The sequence below is a fragment of the Mobula hypostoma genome, chromosome 17, assembly GCF_963921235.1.
Source record: "Mobula hypostoma chromosome 17, sMobHyp1.1, whole genome shotgun sequence".
Lineage (NCBI taxonomy): Eukaryota > Metazoa > Chordata > Chondrichthyes > Myliobatiformes > Myliobatidae > Mobula > Mobula hypostoma.
The window spans coordinates 69,112,572-69,133,722 of record NC_086113.1 but is presented as its reverse complement, the minus strand read 5'-3'; the positions used below and the strand labels follow the sequence as shown (position 1 = coordinate 69,133,722).

Here is a 21,151-nt window from a genome sequence, read left to right as displayed (position 1 = left end):
TGAAAATACCATATGGATACTACGTTAATATGTTTAAGTTGGATGTGAGCTATGTCACAACCTATTGAAAATCATAGCGCATTAACAATCCTAATTCTGTTTAATCCACAATGGCTCGGACTCACACATTCTCTCTGTGAGAAAATTGAATACTGGAAAAAACTATTTCAGAAATAACAATTTATTTTATAACTGATAAAACTCCCTCATAATCTTGATCACTTGATTGTGTGGAGAATATTCTGACAGGCTGCATCACTGTCTGGTATGGAGGAGCTATTGCACAGGACCGAAAGCTGCAGAAGGTTGTAAATCTAGTCAGCTTTATCTTGGGCACTAGCATATATAGTACCCAGGACTTCTTTAGGGAGCAGTGTCTCAGAAAGGCAGCGTCCAATATTAAGGACCTCCAGCACCCAGGACATGCCCTTTTCTCACTGTTACCATCAGGTAGGAGGTACAGAAGCCTGAAGGCACACACTCAGCAATTCAGGAACAGCTTCTTCCCCTCTGCCATCCGATTCCTGAATGGACTTTCAAGCTTTGACCACTACCTCACTTTTTTAATATACAGTATTTCTGTTATTGCACATTAAAAAAATTCTATTCAATATACATAATTGATTTACTTGTTTATTTATTATGTTTTATTTTGATTTATTATTTTTTCTCTCTCTCTGCTAGATTATGTATTGCATTGAACTGCTGCTGCTAAGTTAACAAATTTCACATCACATGCTGGTGATAATAAAACTGATTCTGATCCTGATTAATCTCTGATCGCAGTATCTTACATCAGATTCAGATTTACATCGAAACATACCAGCGCCAATGTTCTGTCACTCAAGTTTTTAAAGAATGAGAACTTCTATTAAGGGTTGGATCTTATGGCTTCCATGAAAGGACAATGCTATGGTTGGATGGAGTTTAATCTGTCTTCGCATTGGATCACATACATTCACTTTAGACAAAAATAATTTATTTTCTTGTGAATCCTACCTTAAAAGATTTGCATTTATTTGGCAGTATTCAGGTCTGACGGTGTGATTTGCTGTGATGAAGCTCTTTCTCAAGTCTGATCATTGTTGCAGTGTAAGAGAGAATAGCAGCTATTTATGCTCAACAGGATTCCATAAATCAGTGTTACAAGAAGCAGACGATTCTGTAATGCTGGACAGGAGATAGATAATGGGCTGTACACAGTTGAAAAAATACTGGCTGGACATACAGCTTTTCACTTTTTTATGAGCACTTTGTGAGTAGACAAGGCTCTGGTTTCACATCTCATGCGCATGATCCAGTCCTACCTGCTGCACTCTATCTTTCTGCTCAAATCTCTGGCGCTGGAACTGATTCGACAACCTCCTAACCAACCGAAAAGCTACTTACCCATCACTAGGAACTTACCAACATTTCAAAATAGGAGGCTTAGAAATCCATTATCTTCATCTAATCCTGGGTGATTTGGGAAATGTGCCTTGTCTGATTTATCTCATCTTGGAGATGCCAACAGAGGTCCAAGCTCTTCAAACTGAGAAATAGTTGTCAGAAGGCAGTAACCTCTTGCTAATCTTCTCCCATTATCTGGATGGAGGGCAGCAGCCGCAGAGACTCTTGACAGGAGGGAAAGATGGTGGGAAGAAAAGTAATTATTTAAATACAACTTCCAAAAAGAACTCAGTGTAACACTCAGGAATGGAATAGGTTGTCAGCCAATCCACTTCATAACAAACCCAAGGAGATTCATTGTCATTGGCTGTGACATGCTGCAGGTGTCCCTCATTGAGAGCCTGGATCACAACTTGTCATTTCCCACAGCGTGGAATCTCACAGGCTAACACCTATTATGTCATTTCATCAGACCGACTCAACAAACACTAATCGAACATCAAGAAGAAAACTGCTTGGAAACCTGAAATAAAGGCACGGCAGGTCAGACAGCGTCTGTTGGGAGAGAACCCGGGTGTTCTGAAGGAGGGATATTGACCTGACAATTTTCTCCCTCTATAGATGCTCCTTGGCCTGCAAAGTATTTCTGATACTTTCTGTTCTTATTTCAGAAATTCAGCATTGCGAGAGAGATTTCTACTTTAAAATTGCAAGTTCTTGAAAAATTGTGAAGGTTGGATTTGCATTAAATTACGAATTATCAAGGGAACAGTTGTTACAGTAAATACATGCTCTGGCATATGCTCCATCCTCACTTGTTCCAGGTCTAAACCGTGGTATTCCCTCTCCAACGGCACAGACGACCTCCACCAGGTCTGCAGCAGTTCATGAAGGCAACCACCTTCTCAAGGGCAATTAATGCTGGCCTTGCCCGTGAGACATTCTTCTCTCAATAAGTTAATCTGCCACTCAACGTCAGACAGATTTTAAATTTATTATTCAACTTCATATACCTTTTAATTAACTTCTTGTGGCATAAAATTAAATTTTCAACACGTTGCCACAAATATGTAAAAATCAAAATCTAAAACCTGCTCTAGTATTTCCAATATGAAATAATTTTGATCCCAGTTCCTAGTTCTGATGAAGATTTCGTTTACCAGAGGTTATTCTTCGAGCATTTGTTCTGCTTTCGGAATCCGGCATCCGCATGTTTTTTTTTGTTTAGATTGTTGTTTTAATGTGTGATGTTTTCATGAGGATTAAAGTAGCATTTATGCCATTATCAAATAGAGAAATTGAGACACAAGTACTTTTGGCTTTTTATCGTCTTAAAGCAGGACGTTGTTTTTCGCCATTTAAAAATAAATCACTTTTGTTTTCGGTAGTAAGAATGTAACTTGGAAGGTATTTGAACGCCAGCAACAATGCTCCACGCACGCTCTCGTGTTTTCCTTTGTGTGAGAGGTTGTAACCGAAGCCTTTAAGCGAGTATTTCCGCAAATTTAGTACAGCGCTCCAGCAAGGAATTCTTTCTCACGTACAAAGGATTTGAAAATAGTTGGAGCATTAAAAAAAAATGAACGAAACCGATTAACGATGCATATAACAAAACTTAAAATTGCCTAAAGTGCAAGGAATGCACTGAGTAGTTTTGTTTACCGTAACTCCGCAATACTTGCCGTCTTTTGTGTTGCAAAGAGAACTCTTTGAAGTTCGGAGTATACTTTTAAACTAAGTGCAAAAAACCTCTCGATTAGTAACAAACTTGTGCAAAAGCTGTGAAAATGAATAAATAAATTGAAAGCAAGACAGTGCGAAAAATGGAGGCTGAGATGCGGACGAACAGGACGAGGTCTACCGCCCTTTTGCACAAGGCTGGAGTTTACAACTTGCGTACCGCGCCAGCACTTCGTGAGCTGTTACCGGCATTTCAGCGCTCGGTGGGAGGCCGCAGCACCGCGCCCCGCGCCCCACATCCAGCCGCTACCCCGACCCGGGAACAGAGTTACCGGGGGAGGGGAGGGCAAGAAGAAGTAGAGTGGGAATGATAGATTCCTGACGCAGAACATAATTCTGTCTCTGATTAAAATGAAATAAAATATTCCATTGTATATTCTCTGATCTGACTGTTCTGGGAATCAATAGCTGTAGGTCAGGTTTCTTCATCCGTGCAGTTGCCCAAAACCCCCTTCTTTGAGCTATTGGTTTAGCGCTGGCACTACTTGTCGCTGCGGAGGCGCACGACCGTGCGGTCGTCCCTTTAAAAGCAGCGCTCCTGCCGGTCGCCATTTTGGTTGGTGTGGGTGTCGGTGGCAGAGGCTGGCGGAGAGGGAGCGGCTGGATTCACGTTGTACGGTGAGGCTGGGCGCCGCTGATCGGCAGTCGCACGGTGGGGGGAGAACCCCTATCTAGGCCCCCGCTCAGAGGCCAGGTTTCGTCGTTGCTGCCGGCCCCGGGCGCCCAGAGTGTGATGACCAGGAGTAAGGCTGAGCCCGGGAGGTGCGGCCTCAAGACGGACGGCCGCTCCAGTTCCTCCCGCGGGGCATGGGCGAAGGGACCGGGTCGCTCTCGGTGTCGGGGAAGTCGGGAAACCGGCCGTCCGGAGCGGGAGGAAGGAAGAAGGGCTATTTATCGGAGGGTGTGTGGGGGGAGGAAGGAAAGTGGGTACTTACGGGAATGGGGGGCGGGGGTGAAGGAGACAAGGTGTTTACGGAGGGAGGGATTGAAGAAGGGCACTGGGTGTTTACCTGGCGCTGGCACTGGGTGTGGAGAGTATTGGACCAGACACTCACTTGGCCGGGGTCCTTACTGGAAACGACAGTGTATGTGTGGGTTGTTTATTTGTCCCTTGGCAGTCTATATTCATCTGGCTGGGGTGAAGGAGGTGTGATCCTGTGTAAGGGTACGATGAGGTGACGAGCGCTAGGTGCGGTTTTAGAGAACCTGGTTATGTTTTTTTTGGGGTTGGGTTGCAAGTAATTTAAATACACATTTGCCGAGGAGTTGTGGCGCACCTGCTCCGGCATGTCGGCATATATATGCTGTGGAAAGAAAAGGGATAGGTATTGTCCCGCCCCTTAAGGAAAATCCTGCTGGTGGAAGAAATAGTTTCAAATTATAACCAGAGAATTTTTTAATGTATAGTTTTAAGTAGTGTCATCGTTCAAAGAGTAGGCTGATAATTTTGTACGCTGTTAATACAATATTTACATGTCCTTTTAAGTGGAATGGGTTTGTTTCTGTTCAGTTCTTCCTTGGCGTTCCCAGTCTGCGAGTAACCATTAACCGAACCGTGAAGTGTATTTAGAGAATTACCCACGATCTGGCCTTTACCCAGGAAGGGCGCAGGTTGTGGCATGGATTTACTTTTTGGCTTGGAGCTGGACGGGGAAGTGTGTGATTTAAATTGCAGTGGGGCAAAATGAAACTTGCTCATTAACCAGGAGTTTGCATTTTAAAGGAGTTTTTGTTATTGAAGGTAGCTTCAGGTGCAATGTAAAATGCTTGGTTTAAGATCCACGCCTGAGTTCATTTGGACAGAAATAAATTTTAAAAGTTTGTGCCATTTTCTCTTGAAGTTCTTTAATGTTTTCTTGTGAATTAATTTCGTATGTCAGAGGTGAAAAAAATTTCTTGTCCAAATTTAGTTGGAGGAAACTGATTTAATTCCTTGGGGAGATGTGTATGTAAGAATCTGAGTTTGAATTTGTTTTAATTTACATATTTAAGAAGTTTCATTAGTTTTAAGAATGGTTGGGAAAGCAAGGATATATTTTGAATAAGGAAGTAGTACATATTTCAGCACATTCTGCTCCAAAATATGTAACTTTAATGTGAACGCATTTGATTTATAACTGTTGAAATGTGCAGTTGTTGGGCTTGATGGTTATCTTTGTGAAATTTTTGATGAAATTTGTTATGATATTTACCTGTTGTCTCAAAAATGTAACCACAAATTTTAAAATCTAAAAGGCTTATTTTTAACATTCTTGCAATCCCTTATATATTTTCTGTGATCATAATTAAAGGTTTTAGTTTTGACTGTGGTTCATGGCATAATTTTATATGGTTCAATTATAAACAGTTGATTAAACAGACGTTTCCGATCTTCCAAATATTTCTTAGTTTTTGTTTGTGCTATTATTTATATTTGCATAGTTGCAAATTGTGCTCATACCTCACTAATTGAGGGATTCATTATTGAATGAATATTAGGCACTCTATATTCTATGGTGCATTGCCCAGACATAGTTTTTGAAAATACTGCTTTGCTGTAGAGGAGTGATGTAGGTCTGTGTTAAATTGGCTGAAAGTTGATTTTCATTTAGTTTAAATTAATTTTGTTGGAGCAACACATTTTAACATGTAACATACATCAAAGTTGCTGGTGAACGCAGCAGGCCAAGCAGCATCTATAGGAAGAGGCGCAGTCGACGTTTCAGGCCGAGACCCTTCGTCAGGACTAACATGTTTAAGTTTGGGATGTGGTTGGAGAGTACAAATGTATTTCTGGAAACTAGATGAACAAAACTTGCAACTCTTGGAGCCAAGTTTTCATTTTAACCCTCATTGCTTGTTTTGTCTTAATTTTCCCAATTGAATGTGAATTTCCAGAGAAAGTATTTAAAAAGAAAATCAGTGTAGTTTCACCATCATGAAGGTTACTTGAATCTAGTGCAATGTCACATCAGAGTTGTGTGAATTGAAAGCACATTACCGTTTTGTGTAACTTGAATTATCTCTGTCTAGTGTGATACTGCACAGGTATTTTGTACAGTTTGAAATCTAATTTTATTACTTATAACATAGATATTAGTTATACATTATATAAAAATCTGAAATATGGCAGTTGAGAGAGTAAAAAGTCATTTTTGTTCTTGTTGCATTTTTGTAGCAAAAGTTAGGTGGTTCTGTCAAAAATAACCTGGAGAACAAACAACTCTGCTAAAGAGTTTGACTTACTTGTTAATCATGTCAGTGATTTTTACCAATGTAGTCACCTTTAGATAATTTGCTGCCAGGTAGGTAATTTGTTTTTCATTCTTTTACTACTTAATGTCTACATCAAGCTGGACAATTTTCATTGTGGCTAAGATTTCACAATGGTGCCTGGTAGACACAAATTCTAACTTCATTTAGCTGAACTGCTCAGTTATGCCATGTTGTCAATGTTGATAAAAGCATTGGGCTTGAAAATATGGAATTCATTTAAAGTCTTTGGTCAGAGTATTTTGTTTAACTTGGTGGGGTTTTGAATTTTAATGTCTAGTCCAGACTGACAGGAGTGAAGTACCTTTTGACATAATGCACACCTGGTTGTTTACATAAAGGATTTTGAGCTGAAATTTCCACTATTTCCTGATTGAATTCTGTCTAATCTGAATTCCTTCAGCTCTGAGTGTTCCTAATAGTTGCAGATTGTTTGTTCCTTCAGCCAAGATTGCTGGCCTTTAATATCATTTGCTGTTGCATGCTACTTGACAGCCATATTTGACCATATGTAACTGCATGTCTTGTTTTCTTAAAGGCATAAACAAAGAAACTTGAAACTTTAAACATAAACCAAGATGTGAAATGTTACCAGTAAGCTTTGGTTGGTGAAATGATTGGTTTTGTTTGCAAATTGATTCAAATTTCATTAGATATGAGTCATTCATCTGTCTGTTCTGAGATGATACTATTTCTTTCTACTGTTCACTATTTTAAAAGAAATTCAGATTTGTAAATACTTTAAAGCCAAAATGTTCTCACATTTTCAGTAAAGGAGACTGATTTTTGGTGGATTGATAGGTAGACATTCATATGTAATCCTGGTTAGTACCAGACTTAGCGTCTGCAATTTGATCAAATCTTTCTCTGCAAAAATGGACCTCATTGGAACATGTAATAATTGAAATAAACTGCTGAGAAGCAGTTGAGCGGAAGCTAAATAAACAGGTATAGAAGACTTGGAATGGCTTGTGTGTGCTTCAGGTTTTATGCTACAAAACTTCGGGAATGATTGGCCAAAGTATATTGTAGTGAGAGGATATGGCAGATACTTCATATGGCCCTGGTAATGTATTTAAATGCAACACTCTTTTGAGGTAATGAAATGTAAATAGTTTCCAGCCTAGTTATCTTTATGCCTGTTTCAGTTTTTCATAAACAAAAAGTAGGTTGATGGCAACTGCCAGAAATACAGAGCAGAATATGTAGTTAAAATAGCTCCGTGAAATATTTTGAAGTGAGTCTTGGTTTTTGAGCTAAAAATTGATACAAACATACTATTTGCAAGCATCCACCCTTTCAATATCTGAAAAAGTGGCCTTGGTAGGGTGCCTTGAACTAAATGTCTCAAGAAAATCAAATCATTTTCTTGCCATTTACTGATCCAGTATTTCCAGTTTTTTGGTTGCTATCAGGCTTGAACATATGTGCATTTGCTTAGCATGTGAGACCATGGAGGACAAAGCATACAGGAATATTTTGCTATATGAAGGTTGCATAATGTTTGTGACAGAAGCCATTGTGCCTGTTCCTTTGCTGGTGAAACTGGGCCCTTCTTGGCCAAGCCCCTCATAATTTTATAATGCTCAATTAATTCTCCGCTCAAAAATAAGATATGTTTCAAAGTAAATAGTTCTAGCTTCTCCAATCTGAACTTGGTTACATATGCCAATGAAGGAGACATGAAATGTGGCATTGAGTACAAGAGTTAGGATGTCATGTTACACCTGTACAAAATGTTGGGTTGGCTGTACTTAGTGTATTTTGTGTATTTCTGGTTGTCATGATATGCGAAGGATGTGATTAAGCTGAAGGCGCGGATTATATTGTTGCTGAGACTGGAGGGTGAATTGGGAAGATTGAGTGTTCACTGGAGGAAAGAAGGCTGGGGGTGACTTTGTAGAGCTGTATGTCAGGGGCATAGAAAGGGTAGTTTTTTAAGGTGTGAAAGGGAAGATTTAAAGGAAGTCTGATGTCTGAGTCTTTACATTTAGAAAGTAGTAGGTATTGTCGTGGCTATTCCTCGGTCGAGGATGATGGTCTTTGTTCTGAAGAAGTGGCCCACAGAGTGAAGACGCCTGGGCGCATATTTGTTTAACGTGTACTTGATGTTGCACTCCAAGAAGCACACGATACTTCACAAATCAACCAACTGATTCCAATGGCACGGAAACCTCGACGATTGGAGCTGATGGATTTGTTGCAGCCTTCATCCGCCTTCACAGCCGCTGAGTTCGAAGTAACTTCGTCCGCCTGTTCCACCGTTGAGGTCTTGGTTGGACTGTTCTTTGTCAGGGACCTCACCCTCGACCTTATCGCCATGGGTGACCCTACCAGGAGCATAGCTCCAGACGGCATTGCTCTCGGGATCACAGGACCACACAAGCTTCTCCACCACGACAAGGTGACAATCCACGGGGAAGGGTAGTGGTCCAGAATAGGTACATGAGAATGATCCTGGGAGTGAAAGGTTTAATGTATGAGGAGTCACGAACAAGAGAGAATCTGCAGATGCTGGAAATCTGTGGGGGGGGGGGAGAGGGAGAGAGCGCAGTCAACGTTTCAGACCGAGACCCTTCAGCAGGACTGTAGACACTGCCTGGCCTGCTGAGTTCCTCTAGCATTTTGTGAATGTATGAGGAGTGTTTAACTCTGGGCCTGTATTTGAAGTTTAGAAGAATGAGGGGAATCTCGTTGAAGCCTATTGAATATTGAAAGGCCTAGAGTGGATGTGAAAATGATGTTTCTTACAGTTGGGGAGTCCAGGACCAGAGGGCACCGCCTCAGAAAAGAAGGGTGTCCATTTGGAAAAGAAATGAGGTTTTTTTTTGCCAAGAGGTTGATGAATCTGGAATTCATTGTTAAAAATGTCTGTGGAGGCCAATACATTGGGTATATTTAAAATGGAGGTTGGTTAGGCTCTTAATTAGTAGGAATATCAAAGGTTACGGGGAAAAGGCAGGACAATGGCGTTGAGAGCAATAATATATCGGCCATGACGGAGAGCCTTGATGGGCTGAATGGCCTGTACTTGGTCCTATGTCTTCTGGTTTGCATCATCTGAAAATGTCCATGATTATGCTCCTCCGTTTAAGAGTTAAATCATAATGTATACTGTGGGAAACAATGGACTGTGAGTACTGAGCCCCTTACAACCCCAACAAAAATGTTAAAAGCTTCCTGGCTTGAGCTAATTTTTGGATCCAGTTTTCCACACTCCCATTGAATTCATGGGCTTCTGCTCTTGAACATCTTGTTTTGTGAAACTGGTCAAAGGTCTTGCTGAAATCCATGGTTTTTGTGGCTCAGAGTTTCTTTGCATGCTGAAACTTTTACCACTATTTTTTGTAATCATGAAGAAAACCTTTGTACATGGGAATTAACTGTTTCAAAGTTGAATTCAGCCCTGGATAATTATTTTGTAAGCAGTTGGGATGGGATCATGGTGAACTAATAAAATGCAGACTGTCTCACTGATAATCTTGTCATCTTGGTATTAATTTTGTCAAGCTTTATTTTTAAAGATCAACTTCAGTTTGATTTTCAGAATTCAGTCGTCTAAGTTGTCATGCTAGTGTCGTTTGAACAGATTTCAAGTTAATCCAGACTGCTTTCATAGTTCATTTTCGTAATGGCTTCCTGCTTTGCTTTTTTTTAAGGCTGTAAAATTGATCTTTTTACAATGCCTACTTTATTTCAAAGAATGTTTAACTTGTGCCAATACCAGTGGAAGACTGCCTTTAAAGTTGTGGTTCTGGAAATCCAATCAGTATGGCACACTGGAAGGAATGTAGTGTTGTGCGCTTGCAGTGAGGTGTACAGAGACTGCTGGTCCTTTGAAGTTTGTAAGATGGATTCCATATGTGTGGAGGAGTAATGAGATAACAGTGCAGAGTAATGCACATTGTTTGGACCTAAATGGTTTTAATACCACATTCTAATCACTATAGGGGCTTCAAGGATGTGGGTAGTTTGTAGTCATTGTAATATTTCTTACCTGGTCTGAGTGCCCTGCAAATACCTTAAGGGAAGTTAGAAAATGGATTCAGTATGTTTAATTGACTTAATTATGACCATCACTACAAAATTCACCAAGGTATATTTGTAATTTTCTTAATTACAATACCTTGATCTAAAATAGTATTATTGGCATAATTTTACATCCCGCGCATCTGTCAGGGCATCTCTGCCCAGTTTGATTTTAGTTGACCTCAAGGCCGAAGGTTTTTTGATCTATGTTTATTATTCTATTAGCTTGATGACACCTTTAATGGTAACTTGCTATTTTACATTTTGTGTTTGCATCACTTAGGTTCCTTGAAAATATTTAATGTTTGGAAAATTACAAAATGTGTTGAGGGTTTATTTAAATTTTGCGGATTGCTTTTCTGATACTTGTGTAACTTCAGTTACTCTTGAATATCATACTGTGTTATGTTGCACCGTGGAGGACTGGAGTGTTTTAGTTGGCATTCGGAGAGGAAATAGGTGCGACGTGCTTTTAAAAACCTGTTTAGATTGTATTTTTAGAACAGGACTAGCAATCATTGCTGCTAAGATCATTGAGTTAATTTTCAAAGCAGAGAGGGGAAAACAAATGCGGAATATATTTTCTAATATCTGTCTGTATTCCTATTTGATGTGGCTTGTTAAGTATGCTATGTTTTTTTTGGTTCATACTTTTGTGGTAAGTGCGTACTGTCAAGAATTTCTGTAAAATGTAAAACTTGCCATGGAAAACTGGATGATTTTTCTCCTTTCTAATTCATGATTTCTTGTGCCATGTTGTGTCCAGGGTTGTTTACTAACTTTTTAATCAAACCTTGTTGATTTGAAACAAAATGCTTTTCTGCTGAAGGTGGTTTTAGAATATACATTCACTTTTGTTTCAGCTGAGAGATCGATCACAAGGTTCTGGCATAGTTTTGTTTTGGGAAATTTGTGCTGAAGTACTTCCGGGCTAGCCACGTTGCAGTGACTTGGACCAGCATTCCTTTTCCCCCCCAAACTTGGTTTTCTGGAGGGCTTGTATCTTATGGTAAATGGCAAGTTGAATGTTTTCTGCTAATTTGCTACTTACTCAGTGAGTAAGTATTGTTCAGGACAGTATACATTGGTCTTGCATACAATTGGATTTGAAAGTGGCTGGGGATATGGAAATGACTGACACAGGATTTTGCATTGAAAACATTTTGTTCTTATTAGTAGCTTTAGTCATTATTTTATAACTAAAGCATTTTGAATGTAATACATCTGAATTTTCACAGAAGTGCTTCAGTTACTAAAAGTACTGTAAGTTGATTAACTAAAACATCGGTCAGTTGTGACTGGGATTTATTTTTGTACCGGTTTAACTTGTACAGGATTCTAAATCTTGCCATTGCTGGTCTGTGGTGACAGTAACTTTTGGACCAAAGAATCAGAATCACAATCAAGTTTAATATTCCTGGCATGTGTCTTGAGATCTGTTTTGTGGCAGCAGTACAATGCAATACATAATAAAAGAAACAAAGCTGTTTTTAAAAAAAATTTAAATAGTGGGAAAAGCAAAAAGTAGTGAAGTAGTGTACATGGGTTTATTGAAAACTGACGGCAGAGGGTCGGCAGCTGTCCCTAAAATGTTATGTACAAGAGTACAAAGTAAATTTATTATTAAAGTATAATGTCGTCATGAGATCAATTTTCTTGTGAACATAATAAGTCCGAGAACTGTAATCAATGAAAGACCGCCCCCAACAGGATGGACTAACAACCAAAGTACAAAAGACGACAACTATGCAAATACAAAATAAAAAAAAATATTGGGAACATGAGATGGAAGAGTCCGTGAAAGTGAGTCGATAGGTTGTGGAAGCAATTCAGTGATGAGGCAATTAAAGTTATCTCCTGGTTCAAGAGCCTGCTGGTTGAAGGGTAATAACTGTTCCTGAACCTGGCGGTGAGAGTCCTGAGGCTTCTGTATTTTTCTCAATGGCAGCGACAGGAAGTGAGCATGACCTGGGTGGATGCTGCTTTTGTATGACAGTGCTCCTTGTAGGGCATTACCCATGATGGATTGGGCCATTTCCACTACCATTTTCCATTCAAGGCCATTGGAGTTTCCATACCAGGCTATGATGCAACCAATCAGTATACTGTTAACACAGGGGTCCCCAACCTTTTTTGCAACACGGACCGGTTTATTATTGACAGTATTCTTGCAGACCGGCCGATGGGGGGGGGTTGCCAACTGACAAGAGTAGCAGTCAAATACTTTGTGTTTACCCCGAAAAAGACTACAATGACCATGAAACCTTGCGGGGGCACCAGTGCGCATGTGTGTACATGCTGATTTTTTTCTACAAATCATTTTTGGCGATTCTGTTCTGGGGGGGGAGGGGTTGGTAATCATGACCGGAATATAGGTGATAAGTGGCTAATACACTCAATTTCGTTTCTAAAAGGGTTTATCTAATGAATTTAATCAGCACATATTTTCCTCGCATGAATATAGTGATAAGTCAATTATCAGGGGAGTTTGAAGTAAGTGTTGAACGACTTCCAGTAGAAGTGGTAGAGGCAGGTTCGATATTATCATTTAGAAAAATGGGATAGCTCTATGGACAGGAAAGGAATGGAAGCTTATGGGCTGAGTGCAGGTCAGTGGGACTAGGTGAGAGTAAGAGTTCGGCACGGACTAGAAGGGCCGAGATCGCCTGTTTCTGCGCTGTAATTGTTATATGGTTATATAAGTTATTTATAAGTCAATGGCGTCATAACATTTTAAGTAATGTTTGGATATTAAACACACAGCACATATTTTCCCCGTATGAACATATAAAATCATTGCAACACACCAATGTCACTGAATCAGTGGGAGCCCTGGGCTTGTTTCCCTGCAACAAGACAGTGCCATCGAGGGGTGACGGGAGACAGCGATACTCGAACGGGGTTCCTTATGTCCAGTCTATTCCACAATTTAGTTTTCGTTGCATTCATTGCAGAAAACTCCGCTTCGCAGAGATATGATGTTGGAAATGGAAGCAACGTTTTCAGTGCTTTCGTGGCTATCTCAGGATATTTAGCCTTAACTTTGATCCAGAATGCTGGTAGAGATGTTATGTCAAACATACTTTTCAGCACGCCGTCATATGCAAGCTCAAGGAGTTGATCTTCCCGCGCTGACATGGATGACGCGCGGGTAATGACCTTGCGTGCGTTCAAGTTCAACAGTGCGTGACAGAGTATGAGGAAAGGAGCAGCTGACTCATCGCCAAATCATATCGTTTCCTCGCAGCCCGGTAGCGCATGCTTTGTGGCTCAGTAGTTGGGGACTGCTGTGTTAACACACCTATAGAAGTTTGTTGAAGTTTCAATGTCCTGGCGAATCTTCACAAACTTCTAAGGTAGAGGCACTGCCATGCTTTCTTTGTAAGTGCAGTTCTGCACTGGGCCCAAAACAGATCCCCTGAAATGATAGCACTGAAGAATTTAAAATTGCTGACTCTTTCTGCCTCCGATTCCTCCAGTGAGGACTGGCTCATGAGCCTCTGGTTCCCCTCAGGCTCCTGTGCCACCATCTCAATGGTGGACTCGAGAAGAGGGCATGTCCTGGGTGATGGGTACCAACTTTCTGAGGCATCTCCTTTTGATGTCCTGGATGCTGGGGAGGCTGGTGCCCATGATGGAGCTGGCGGGGTTTGCAGCTTTCTGCTGCTCTTTCTTATCCTGTGCAGTGGTCCTTCCAAACCAAACGATGATGCAGCCTGTAGAATACACTGCGTAGAAGTGTGCGAGTCTTTAGTAACGTACTAATTCTCCTCAAACTCCTAATGAGTTACAGTCGCTGTCATACCATCTTTGTAACTGCATCTACATGTTGTGCTCAAGATAGATTTTCAGAGAAACTCAAACTGCGGGGGTGTTTCCTTGACTTTCTTTTGAAGTCCACAGTCTTGGTCTTACTGACAGAGTGCAGGGTGGTTATTGTGACACCATCCAGCTGATCTTTCCCACTCCTGTATGCTGCCTCGTCACCATCTGAAATTCTACCAGCAATAGCAGTGCCATTGGCAAATTTGTAAATGGTGTTTGAGCTGTGACTAGTCTCACAGTCGTGGGTGTAGAGCGCAACACCCGTCCTTTAAGTGGAGATGCTATTTCTGATCTGCACTGACTGTGGCCTCACGAGGACTAAGGATCCAGTTGTTGAGGGAAGAACCGAAGTCCAGATTTTGGAGCTTGTTGATTAGAACTGAGGTATGTTGACCCCTGAGCTGTAATCAGTAACCAGCCTGACGTTGGTATTGCTGTTGTCTGGGTGGTACAAAGCAGAGTGGCGGGTCAGTGTTTTAGACCAGACCTATTGTGATAAGCAAATTGTAGTAGGTCCAGGTCCTTGCTTAGGGAGGAATTGATTCTGTTCATGGGCAAACTCTCAAAGTACTTCATCACACAACTGGACAATGGTTAAGGCAGTTCATGCTACTCTGCTTGGGCATGAATATGATTGTTGCCCTTTTAAAGCAGGTAGGATTCTCCAACTGCAGCAGTAAGATTGAAGATGTTCTTGCACACTCCCACCAGTTGGTGCAGGTTTTCAGTACCCTACCAGATAAATCACCAGGGCTCTCCCTCTGAAAGATATTTTGCAGTCACTCTCCAAGATAGACATCAGAATCACCAGATGTTAGAGGGATTCACACAGGTGTAGTTTTATTCTGCCTTTCAATACATGCATAAAAGGCATTGAGCTTATCTGGGATCGAAGCATCACACCCATTCATATTAGATTTTGCCTTATAAGAGGTAATATTCTGCAAACCCTGGCAGAGCTGACAAGAATCCTCTTAATTCAGTCTCTATCATCAGTTGGAATTGTTTCTTTGCTCTTTAAAATGATCAACTGTGGTCTGTACTGTAGAAAAGAAGCATCCATCATCAGAGATCCTCACCACCAGATCATGCTCTTTTCTTTTGCTGCTGGCATCAGGTAGAAGGTACAGGTGCCTCAGGACTCACACCGCCAGGTTCAAGAACAGTTACTACCCTCAACCATCAGACTCTTGAACAAAAAAGGATAACTGATCTGTTTAAGCAGTCTTGTTATTGCTATTTGTATCTGCTTTTGCACAATTTGTTTACAGTGTAGTTTCTGTTCTACAGATTTGCTAAGTATGCCCACAGAAAAAGAATCTCAGGGTTGTATGTGATGACGTGTATGTAATCTGATAATTATACTTTGAACTTTGAGATCAAGCCCTCTGCAGACTATGAATCATCCACAGCTTTTGGTTTGGGTATGTTCACAAAGGCACACATCCACCCACACAGGTCTTGAAGTACGGCATATTATTTCAGATTTGAAGATGAATCCCTGAATATTGACTAGTTCACTGGCTCAAAGCAGTCCCTTAAGTGCTCCTCTGCCTCTCATGATCACACCTCTTGGTCTTTGCCACTGGTGCGTAGTCTTTCTGTACACCAGCAATAGAAGTGCAGCTAGGTGACTGAACTTCACAAAGTGTGAGTGTAGGGTGGCACGGTAAGTGTTGTTGATTGTGGTAAAACAGTGGTCAAGCGTATAGGCTCCTCTGGTTCCACATCTGGTATGTTGGTGATAGTTGTTTCGAGAATTCTTCAAGCGGGCCTGATTGAAATGCACTGCAATGATAGAGGAGGCATCATGTGTACTGTTTTGTGACTACTGATCACAGTGCTCAGGTCCTCCGGTTCCTGCCCGAAGTTGGACAGAGGTGCAGTGTACACCACTACCAGGATGATGATGGAAAACTTGGCAGATAAAATGGATGTCACTTGACAGCTATGACAGGTAGATGTTCCAGGTCGGGTGAGCAGAATAGACACAACCACCATGTTTGTGCAGCAGGATGAATTAATCCATTGTAGAGTCCACCTCTAATTTTGAAGGTTCAGCTGTTCAGTCTTTGTGGTGAACGGTGAACCCTTCAGGCTGCAGCATTGCCTGCAAAATGGGTTGTGTTTCCGTGAAGCATTCAACACTCCCTGACATCCCTGTGGTACTGCAATATTGCTAGGTCTTCAATTTTATTTTTCAGACTAGTTGGGAGTGGGGGTCTAAAGGCACTGTGTTTCAATCGTTCCTGCATCCCAGCATGCCTTCTGCACCTCCTTTTTCTTAACTGGGAACTGCATTCATGACACGGTTAGGAATATTTGATTGCCATCAGAGCTGCACGCAAAGAGTCTCCACTTAACAGCCTTTTAAGATTCTGAGCTCTTAATTGTTCCTGTGGTTTTTAAATAGTTTTGACCATTGTTTTTTGAGGGGAACGCAAATAATTCCCACTGAATTCAAATTTTTTAATGCTTATCTAGCGTTCAGTTGTAGGACTTAGTAAATAATTCTACACATTCTTTTTACCTTTTTGGAATTTTTAACTGTTTCCCTTTTATGGAGCTTTTTTAGTAGCACGCCTATCTGTAAGCTGGGGGATGAGGCAGCCTGTTGAAGAGTTCTTTTGCTGTTGGTTGTCAGCTTTTGTTCTCAGCACTCCAGGGTTTTTGGAGATCTGCCTTGCTTTGTGGCATGCTTCACTTTGTAAGAGGGGGTGGGGGCAAGAGCAGGAGTGCTGGTATAGACTCAGGATTCAAACTAATTGCTACTAGTTGATTTACTGGAAATTTGACTTCAAAAGAAAATTCTGGCTGTAATGAGATGCATTTTTCATTTGTAACAATTGCCAAAATTCATGGTTCAATTAGTTAGTTATTTTAAGAATAGGATTGGAAATTCTTGCTTTGGCGTTGATGGTGGAGTTTCATAGCCTAGCACAGATATTGTAGCTGAAATAAGTTAATTGTTTTTTCAAAAGTAATTTTCCAGGTAGTAGAAATCTGAAATAACAAAAATGTTCGAAATGGTCTTGAGATTTTACAAAGAGAAGTGTAAGTTTCCTGTTGAAAACTTCAGATAGTGATCAACCTATAATGTTAACTGCCTGTCTCAAATTGTTGCCTGACTTTGTAACTACTAGGGTGCTTTGGGACAGCCAAAAATGCTAATGTAATTTTAGGCAATACAATTAAAATTGTACATCCCATTCTTAAAATCCTTAGTTCCTAAATTACATTTCTAATCTGTAACTGAATTTGTACTGGCCTTATAGTTTGTTTTATTAATTTGATTCTGTGCTCTAACTAGAATTCACATTATGAAGATTTATGTATACACTATTCTATGGTGCTTTTTAAAAATAGAGTTTGTATTCTCAAGCCTCTAGTATTTTACTCTAAAGTAACCTATTTACCATTTTATGCATTACTGACTACGCAGAGGAAAACAGCGGAAACTGTACCAGTGATGTCTCCCTCCCTGAAGCTCTAACGGCTTTTATGCATGCTTCGAAGCATGCAGCGCCATGCCAGCCGTGCAGTATAGCTCCACCCAGGTGAGCAGCCCTTGTGTGTGACAGCAGCAGATACAAGGAGGGCTCTGCCGAGTCAGCCCCCCTCTCATAAGGTAGCCAGGTCAGACAAGATCCCAGGCTGAGTACTGTACTCGGAGTGTGCACACCAGCTCACTGTCTTCACTGGCATCTTCAACACTTCACTCTCCAGACTGCTGTCCCCACATGCTTCAAATTAACCATCTTCCCTGTACCAAAGGGATCAACCTCTGCCTTAAATATACCCAATGACCAGGCCAAATTCCTCATCTTTGTTCTAAATGGATGTCCCTCTATTCTGAGGGTATGTCCTCTGGTCCTAGACTCTTCCCCATTGGAAACATCCTCTCTACATCCACTCTATTTAGGCCTTTCAACATTTGGTAGGTTTCAATGCATTTCCTCTTGTTCTAAATTCCAAGTAAATTTTATTATCAAAGTACATATATGTTCCCATATATAACCTTGAGATTCATCTTCCTGTGGGTATGCTCAAATTACTAAAATAATAACTATTATCAGAATCAATGAAAGACTGCCTAACTGGGACATTCAGCCAAAGTGCAGGAAGAAACAAACTGTTTAAATGCAACAAGAAACAATAAATAAGCCATATCAAAACATAAGATGAAGAATCTTTGAAAGGGGGGCCATTGGTTGTGGGAACATTCCAGTGATGGGGCGTGAAATTGAGTGAAGTTATCCCCTTTGATTCAAGAGACTGAAGGTTGAGGGGCAGTAACTGATCCTGAACCTGGTGGTGTGAATCCTGAGACTCTTGTTCCTTCTCTTCTCATTCCTGCCATCAGGAAAAAGCCTGTCCTGGGTTGTGGGGGTCCCTTATGATGGATGCTGCTTTCCTGTGAGATGTGTTCAATGGTGGGGAGGACTTTACTCATGTTGGACTTGTGGCATTTCTGCTAATTTTTGTGGGATTTTCCATTCAAAGGCATTGGTGTTTCCATACCAGATTGTGATGTAGCCAGTCAATATACTGTCCACTGCACATCTATAGAAATTAGTCAAGTTTTAAATGTCATGCCAAATCTTCACAAACTCCTAAGGAAGTAGAGGTGCTACTGTGCTTTCTTCATAATAGCACTTGCGTGCTGGCTCAGGGCAGGTCCTCTGAAATAACACCTTGGAATTTAAAGCTGCTAAACTCTCCAATCAGATCTGTCTCATTGACCTCCTGAGGTCTGTAATCAGTTTCTTGGTCTTGCTGACATTGAGAGGTTATGGCATCATTCAGCAAATACCTGAAAATAGAAGGAATAGAAATAGGTGGTATCAGCAAATTTGAATATTACATTGGAGCAGTGCTTCGCCACACGTCATAATTATAAAGCAAGTAGAGCAGGGGATAAGTCCTTTTACAGCCTCTGTTTCCTCAACACTTCCTCCCTTACCTATCTTTGTATTGTCTTCAAACTTGGCCACAGAGCCATCAATTCCATCACCCAAATCATCGTCATATGTAAAAAGAAGCAGTTCCAGTGCTGACCACTGTAGAACACCAGTAGTCATTGGCAGCCAACCAGAAAAGGCTCCCTTTAGTCCCACTCTTTGCCTCCTGTCAATCAACCAATCCCCCTATCTATGCTAGTTTCTTTCCTGCAATTCCACTGGCTTTTATGTTAAGAGTCTTCATGTGCAGCACCTTGTCAAAGGCAGTCTTAAAAATCCAAGAACACAACATCCACCATTTCTCATTTGTCTTATGTTGTTTGTTTCCTGAAAGAATTCAAACAGATTTGTCAGGATAAGTTTTCCTTTAAAGAAACCAAGCTGATTTTGGCCTATTTTCTCAAGTACCTTAAAGTACTGCGACCTCATTCTTAACAGTCAACACCACTGGCCTATAATTTCTTTTTTTCTCCCTCCCTTGAAGAGCGGAGTGACATTTGCAATTTTCCTGTTTTCTGGAACCATGAATGAAAGATCATTACTAATGTCTTCACAATCTCTTCAACTGCCTGTTTCAGAACGAAGGGTTGTAGTCCCACCTAGTTTAGGTGACTTGGACTTTTCAGCTTCCCAAGCACTTTCTCCCTAGTATTAGCAAATGCACTCACTTCTGCCCCCTGATACTCTCGAACTTGCCAATCAGTCAGTGTTCTATCCATGATGATATCTTTCCATTAGTACCATGGGCTCATATCTTGTTAAGCAGTCTCATGTGCCACCATGTCAGATGCTTTCTGAAAATCCAAATGCACAACATCCACTGATTCTCCTTTGTCTATGCTGCTTGATATTTCTTTAAAAAATTCTAACAAAAGTTGTCAGGCAAGATTTTCCCTTCAGGAATCCATGATAACTTTGGCCTATTATACCACGTGCCTCCTAAGTACCCTGAAACCACATCCTTAACAATCGACTCTTATCATTTTCCCAACCACTGAGGTCAGGCTAACTGGCCTATAATTTTCTTTCTTCTGCCTTCCTTTCATTTGCAATTTTCCTATCCTCTGGAATCATTCCAGAATCTTGATTCTTGAAAGATTATTACTAATGCCTCCACAATCTCTTCAGCTATCTCTTTCAGAACCCTGGGTGTATACAGTCTGGCCCAGGTGACTCATCTCTTTCAGACCCTTCAGTTTCCAAGCATATTCTCCCTAGTAATAGCAACTGCACTCACTTCTACCCTTGACACTCTCAAAATTCTAGCATACAGCTAGTGTCTTCCACACTGAAGACAGATGCAATATACTTATTCAGTTCATTTGCCATTTCCTTGTCCACCAATATGACCTCTCCAGTGGTCTGATATCTACTGTCGCCTCTCTTTACTCTTTATCCATATATTTAAAAAATTGATAATCCTCTTTGATATTGTTGGGAAGCTTACCTTCAAATTTCATCTTTTCTCTCATGGCATTTTTAGTTACCTTGTGTTGGATTTTAAATGTTTCCCAATCCTGTAACTTACAACTAATTTTTTCTCTCTTGCCCCCTCTTTTGCTTTAATGTTTTTGATTTTCCTTAACAGCCATGGTTGCATCATCTTGTCTTTAGAGTACTACTTTGGGATATATATTGGGGTTCATGTTCTGGAGACAAAATAGAAAACTTAGCTATGGTGTATATGTTATTGTAGAGCAGTGTTCATTTCTTCTAATGAATCAAACTTGTGTTACCTTTTTTCATGTTTGTAGTGCTGAAATGTAGGTATGTTGATTATCATGGCAGTGTTGCTGACAATAAGGGAATGTTAAGAGAACGAATGCTTAATATCTTTGGCTCTTAATTGTCAAGTATATTGTTAGGTTTAACAAATAGCATAAAACCTGGGTTCATTGCAATTAAGGGCAATAAATACCTGACTTGGCAGTGAAGTCATATCCGTGACAGAATGA

General features: G+C 40.6%; 1 protein-coding gene across 2 annotated transcripts in view; it reads left to right on the top strand.

The window, feature by feature from the left end:
- Positions 1–3,655: 3,655 nt before the first annotated feature.
- The window catches only part of ctnnb1 (catenin (cadherin-associated protein), beta 1), a 41,364-nt gene continuing 23,868 nt past the window's right edge, over positions 3,656–21,151 (top strand). For both annotated transcript variants that reach the window (XM_063070095.1, XM_063070094.1), the window contains exon 1: positions 3,656–3,747. The gene's annotated coding sequence lies outside the window, so the exon portion shown is untranslated. The remainder of the gene's footprint in view (positions 3,748–21,151) is intronic.